Genomic DNA, 7,100 nt, shown 5'->3' with positions numbered 1-7,100 from the left:
TTGGGGGTGAACCAACAGAAAAAGGAAGACCTTTCTCTCTGTCTCTCTCTCTCTCTAACTCTGCCTAAAAAAAAAAAAAAAAAAAAAAAAAAAAAATTCAGTTTAGGGGTGGGTGTTTCAACTAGCAGTTAAGATGCTGGTTAGGATGCCCACATTGAAAACGGGAGTGCCTGGGTGATAAATATGTTCTGTATCTTGGTTATGGTAGTGGTTATACAACTTTATGCTTGTCAGAAATCACAGAACTGTACATGCAAAAGGGTGATTTTCACTATAGTAAATTATATCGCTTAATTGTAAACAATACTTTCCTCAGAACTGCTACTCTAACAATAAACTATTAAAATCTTGCATGTTAATGAGACAATCTTTTTTTTCTCTTAAAAATAATATGCTGTTTTATGGTAGGTATTTCCTGCTGTTTCTGTATTATGCAATAATCTTACATTGTTCTGAACATGAAGTTAGAAAAAAAAATCTGTATTACATGGAAGCATCTGGCTAAATAAAAATGATGGAATAATAAAATGTTAAAAATTGGAAGTAAATTTAGATTTTTTTCCTCTCATTTGCTGAAAGAGTAGGAAATTCTTTTGTCTGTGTCACCAAGGCAAGATTCACTGAAGTGAGAAAACTCCTGTCACATCAGTCGAGCAGGGCTGCAAGGGAGGAGTTACCTGGTGAAGCCTTTGGGTACTGGCTCTTTTATGCACAAAAGTGACTATCTAGATTTAACAAATCAGGGGAGTAGAATAACAGCTACCAACCAATCAAATAGGTATAATGACAACCAATTAGGAGACTGGAATAACAACCAATCAGAGGACTAGGATAACAACCAATGTGGGGGTGGGGGGGGGCCAGCACTGTAGCAAAGCAGCTAAAGCTGTCACCTGCAGTGCTAGCATCCCATATGGGCTCCAAGTACCGGCTACCACACTTCCAATCCAGCTCTCTAGTGTGGCCTGGGAAAGCAGTGGAAGATGGCCCAAGTCCCTGGGCCCCTGCACCCTCATGGGAGACCTGGAAGAAGCTCCTGGCTCTGGATTGGCGCAGTTCCGGCTGTTGTGGCCATTTGGGAGTTAACTACCAAGATGAAGGACCTGTCTCTATCTCTCTGCCTCTGCCTCTCAGAACTCTGCCTTCCAAATAAATAAATAAGTCTTAAAAAAAAAAAGAAGAAGAAGAACCAGAAGCAGGGATAAAAACCCTTAGAGGAATGGAATTGGTAATTCTATCTAGCCTATTGTCATGATTAAACGAAGGGTTGCTAAAGGCAGCCTGGGGGGTGGGGATGGGAAGCAAACACTTTGTTTAAAGCAGGAACATCTTATTTGCAGGAGAATGCTAAAGAAAAGTCCACATTCACCATACTTTCTCTCCTTCGATTTTTAAAGAAGGTCTCATTTGTACTGAAAAATTATCACAATCCTTTATGGAACAAAAAGCATAGTATTGTTTGGGTTCATCAAATAAAGTTCCAAAAGAAGCAAAGACACTTTATTAGAAGTCTTTAAAATATTTTTTCAATATGCATTTTAATAATCATTTACTTAAATTTATTATTGTGCAAAATGACAAATATTCTTTCCTTTTCCTATTTTCCTCCCACACCTTAAACAATATGGTAAATATTAAGCTTAATTCTAAAGAAAGCAAATGAAACTGGCAGTACTTCAATGTAATTTGGCAGTATCTATTGAAATTAAAAATATCTTTTGATGTAAGGATTCCAGTCTAATTATGAGGTAGGCACAATTGCCCAATGTATTGGATATTTCATGGCAGCTAAACTAAATACCCACCTGCAGCACACAATGGAATATTATATAGCTTCTAAGAAGAAAGAGACAGTTTTTTATTTACTAACATAGAAGGACACTCAAAATATTTTTAGCAATAAAACGAAGGACTGAACAGTGCCATGTAGCAATTGTGTAAAAATAACTATCAGGGCTGGCGCTGTGGCATAACAATACTGCTGCCTGCAGTGTTGGCATCGCATATAGGCGCTGGTTCTAGACCTGGCTGCTCCACCTCCCATCCAGCTTTCTGCTATGGCCTGCGAAAGCAGTGGAGGATGGCCTAAATCCTTGGGCCCCTGTACCCACGTGAGAGACCCAGAAGAATCAGAAGAATCATCCTGGCTCCTGGCTTTGGATCGGCTCAGCTCTGGCCATTAGGCCCATCTAGGGAATGAACCAGTGAATGGAGAACCTCTCTCTCTCTCTCTCTCTCTCTCTCTCTGCCTCCACCTCTAACTCTGCTTTTCAAATAAATCAATCGTAAAAAAAAACCTATCCCTGTATTTATATATATATATATATATTTAAAACATATATATGGGAGGATCCATTAGAAAACACTAAATGGTTCCCTCCAAGATGAGTAGTTGAAAAGCAGGGATGCAGAAGCAATTATTTCTCATTCTATTAGGTCATGTTTTGAGTTTTGCATTAGCAAAATTCTTAATTTATACAGATAAAAATTTATGAAGATTAGATAAAGAGTGAGGCTTCAAAGAAATAGTAGGTGTTCTGTTAGAATTTTTTTTTTAATTTATTTATTTGAAAGGCAGAGTTAAAGAGAGAGAAAAAGAGAGACTCCTAGAGAAATCTTCCTTTTGCTGGTTCAATCCCCAAATGGCCACGACTGGGTCAGGCTGAAGCCAAGGAGCCAGGTGCTTCTTCCAGGACTCCCACCTGGGTACAGGGGCCCAAGGGCCTAGGCCATCTTCAACTGCTTTCCCGGGCACCTTAGCAGGGAGCTGGATAGGAAGTGGAGCAGCTGGGATGCCAACCAGCATCCATACGGGATGCTGGTGCTGCAGGCCTTGGCTTTACCTAATGGTACAATGCCAGCCCCCCGTTAGAAATTTTAAAACCAAAATTATTATATTTCTATTGGTGCTAGTGGATTACCAGCCTTGGGGGCTGATAAAAGCATGCGATTATGCACATTTCTTATATTACTTCATGACAATCCTCCCAAACCTTCGGATTTCATGAAAAACAATCTTTAAAACGGGTCCTTCAAAATAGGAAGGCTTAAAACACACACACATACTTCATGAGCCTCCCTCAAATAAAGAAAACAAGTAAGAGCCATGAGTTGACAAAGTGCTTTTCAAAGGATGGACAAGAGGTAGTCTCTCTGGACGGGCGACGCGCTGGGCTGAGACCCTGTGACCATCCTGAGAGGTCTCCTAACTCTGCCGTAAGTCTCGGTTCAATTCTGGGCGAGGAAAGACATGCAGCAAAGGGTTGAGAGTGACGTTCTAAAAAACCACTCGTGGAAGGAAGTGCTGAGCTGACAAGCAGGAGAAGAAAGGCGGCCAGCCTGGCTGCGTTGGAGCCGCTCCAGCGCGGTCTGCGCCGCCTCCCGCACAATTCCCTGTCCCTTGTGCTTTCCGCGGGACCTGCTCTGGATTCGAGGCCGGACGGCCGGGAAGCCGGGTCCACAGGGCTTCAGCTTGAGCCAGACCCTACCGAGGGGCGGCGGCCTGGGCCCCTCACCTCAGCCCAGAACCTGTCGATCCGGCTCGGCCCGCCTCGCCCTTCCGAACCTCACTAGCGGGCTACGCGCGGGAGGGCGTGCGCGCCCGGACTTGCAGGCCCGGTCCTGCCTGGCCAGCCCTGCCCGGCGCGACCGCCGTGCCCAGGGGCTCGGGTCTGAACCACCTGGGCGGGCCCTCGGCCGGCCTCGGGTCTCCGGAGCCGACAGCCTGGCACGTCAGCACCGCCGGGCGTCGGCTCCCAGCGCCGCAGGCCCGCAGCCCCCTAACTCTGCCGGCGGGGCGGGGCGCGGAGGCGTCACGTGACGCCCCGCACCCGCCCGGCCCCGGTCACATGGGTGGCACGGCCGCTGCGTCAGTCACAGCCCTGGCTGCGGGAGACGAGCCGCCGCCGCCGCCGCCGCCGCCAGCGGACGGGGCGGGGATCGCGGTGCCAGGTCCTCGTCCGGCCGCCCCCGCCGCCTCAAACAGCAGCTCCCGGCTGGGCCCGACCGTCATGGAGCGGGGCGGGACCTCGGCCTCTGCCGACTGAGGTGCGCCGCTGCCGCCGCCGCCGCCGTCGCCTCAGCCGCCTCAGCCTTCCGAGGCCTCCGGAACCCCCGTCGCCGCGCCGAGCCCCTCGCCCTTGGCAGCCTGTCGCCGCCCCCTGGGCGGGCCCGAATGCGCGTCCGGTGAAGGTGCAGGCCCGGCGCCGCCGCTGCCGCTGCCGCTGCCGCAGCCGGGAGATGGTTCGGGCCTAGCGGAGCCGAGACTGGAGGTGAGGAGGGAGCGCCGGCGGCGCGGGGGAGGGGCCGGGGCGCGGGGCTCCCCCGGGCCGGGGCCGCCGCGCACGGCTTCGGCCCTCGTCTTCGCGTCCCGGCTGCCAGCCAGATGAGAACACAAACCAGTGAGAGAGAGAGAAAGGCCGACCCCGTCCTACCCAGCATTCCCAGAAACGCATCTTTGCGCCGCTTCGCCCTTCCTCCCTCGGCGCTGGATCCACTCCGTACCTCAGACAGGCCAGCGGCTGGTCTGTCAGTTTGTCAGTTTGCGCTGCCCTCCTCTGTTATGTTATGTCCAGGGAAAGAGAAAATAGGCCCAGATTCTGGCTATCAAGACCCAACTAGTTCTCGCCTGCCTTCTCGCGATTCTGCGCGCCTCCCTCTTTCCCCCTCTGCAAGAGAAAAAAGCGGGGGGGGGGGCGGATTTCCGCCTTTAACTGGCGAAGGGGGGTGACTGAAAATGGGGACGTGGGGGTGCAGAGCTCGACGACCCCCGCAGCCTGCGCGCGGCCGGGGCCCCGCTCGGCCCCCTGGCTGCCTTTGGATCGGGCTGTCGCGGCCTTGCCTCCAGCTGCCCGAGCTCGGGGTTAATCTCGTAATTGACGTCAGTGCTTTGTTCCTTCCCCTCTTTGAGGATGGATCCTGGGGTGTAGGAGTTTGGGGGACGTCCCTTACTGCCTTTTCATTCACAGACGGCATCATCTATTGGGAGTTGAGAGAACAAATGCGAAATGGTTGTGTATGGAGTTCAGACTAGGGCCGGGAGTTCTATTTAGCGTTCTCAGAGTTGGCTCAGTTGCAATTCAGAATTGTGAGGGTTTTTTTTTTTTCTTCTTCTTCTTCTTTCCCCCGGCCAACCTTAGGGAGATTTTTAAACTAAGGCCCGTGCCTTTTCCAGTGACCAGTGTTGTTCTTGATGGAACCTAAGCTGTAGGTGACTAGGCTGTTTGTAAATGTGACGTTTGAAATGTGTGCTGTTTTTTTTAGGGCTCAGAAGCCGAAAGCTGCAAGCTTTGTTTCTGTGTTGATTCTGCAAAGCTTTGTAAAGTGCTTCGTTTATTTAACTGTCCTTTAACCTATCGAAATGGAAACGTTTATGAGAACTTTGTTAATTTGGGATTTGATAAGGGGCCTTTGTGGCTGTGGGTCTGCCTGAAATCATCTTTGGTCATATATGCATAAAGAAGTGTTGGCAAGTGGCCACTTGGTTTTCAACAAAGCTGGCTTCTTTAAAACTCTCAGGTTTATTTTCCTTATTTATCACTGCATCTTTCAGTCTAGACATGAGAAAAAAAATCTCAAGAAGTTATTTTTAATTATATTTTTGAGTTAGCTTACCAGTTTTTTTTTACACCAGAAGTTTCATTTCGTTTCCAGTGGTTTGCAGACTTAGGACTTTAATTTTTGTTGGCTCTCTAGCAGTAGGCAAATTTTACTTGTAAGTAAAAATTTGCTTCACAGGGGAACAAGGTTGGAAAATCTGTTTGATTAGCTGTGTTAATTGGAACGTGGTCCACAATCTTGGGGTGTAAAGGTGATTGCAGTGCTTTGCTGAAGCTGTGTAGTTAAGAATTCGTAAAGACAGAATATTTTTGTTCCAGTTCACTCTCTGCTTGTCAGAGTCTCACATTCAGAGTCATACGTTATCTTCTCTGTTTTTGACTTACTCAAACAGCTGATATATTCTGCTGTGAATGTAGTTTTCTTGTAGTCTTTTATAATGTGTTTAGGGTGAGTACAGTATTAATTTTTCTATTTATCCTCCCCAATATTATATACAATTATTAGATTAATTTGAATGTGGTACTATTTTGAATTTGAAGCTACAGTTGTATTAAGTTACCCAATCTGAGATTCACAGTCAGGGTAGTGTAGGTTAAGAAAGCTATATGAGGAAGTGATTGGCATTTGAAGGGGAAGAGTGTCAGCTTCAGAATATGCAGGCTTCCAAAAGTTATGGATCTTAGCTTTTTTGAGGAGGTAAGGCGAATGTCAAGGTTTTATGTGTACTACCTGACAGGAACAAAGAAAACAGGTATTTCTTCTTTTGTGGCCATCTACTGGTTTAGAATGGAGTCCAAAATGAATGAGGCCTCCCTTTTCTTTGTAGTATTTCCCATACAATCAGAGAAGCGTTCTGAAGTATTGAGAGCACACCTGAGCAGTAACTAAGAAGTGCAGTGTAGTGTATTTCAAAAATTGATGAGTTAGATTTTATTTTTTAAGTCAGCCCTATTCTAAGGGTATCTTCTGTGACAACTTTTCTGTGTACTATAAAGGGTTTCTAGCTTCTCCCCACTACTCATTATGTTTTACTCATTTTCTTTTTCTCTGATAATTTGGAATGATTCTATTTGATTTCTGGGAGGGTGTTGGCCAGCCTCAGTTATTGTGAAATAAGATGTAGTTAGTGAGTAAAGACTGCTTAAGGCTAACGTGACCTATTCCCTTGGTGATTTTTCCTTTGGTTTAAGGGAAGCACCCCCACTCCCTACACATACCCACCCATCTTGCTTTTTTGAAGTGATTCTCTAATACTTGGAAGAGATTGGTAATGAGCATTCTAGGTAGTAAGTTTTGGCTGATCCTTTGCGTTCCTTTTTGTCTCGATGTTCATTTTCACTGGCATCATATCTGGAGAATTTTGATGGTACTAGCACATAGAAAACATTAGAACCACTGAATTTAGTTCCAAAATATTCCAAAACATTTTAATGTTGGGATCACTATTCTATTTTTGAAGGGAAAAAAATTTTACTTGAGATCTACCTGCTGTATCAATTATACTTTATTTAAAAAGCATGTAACCTTAGGAATGTCTCCAG

The 7,100-nt window shown here is 46.5% G+C and overlaps 1 protein-coding gene across 2 annotated transcripts in view; it reads left to right on the top strand.

Moving 5' to 3' along the window:
- The first annotated feature begins 1,478 nt into the window (after positions 1 to 1,478).
- AFF4 (ALF transcription elongation factor 4) overlaps positions 1,479 to 7,100 on the top strand; it is a 99,325-nt gene continuing 93,703 nt past the window's right edge. For both annotated transcript variants that reach the window (XM_051843318.3, XM_051843317.3), the window contains exon 1: positions 1,479 to 4,271. The gene's annotated coding sequence lies outside the window, so the exon portion shown is untranslated. The remainder of the gene's footprint in view (positions 4,272 to 7,100) is intronic.

Source organism: Oryctolagus cuniculus, chromosome 6 (genome assembly GCF_051225735.1).
Source record: "Oryctolagus cuniculus isolate XC-2025 breed Fujian yellow rabbit chromosome 6, ASM5122573v1, whole genome shotgun sequence".
NCBI classification, from domain to species: domain Eukaryota; kingdom Metazoa; phylum Chordata; class Mammalia; order Lagomorpha; family Leporidae; genus Oryctolagus; species Oryctolagus cuniculus.
The sequence above is the reverse complement of the archived record's forward strand: the minus strand, read 5'-3'. Positions and strand labels throughout refer to the sequence as shown.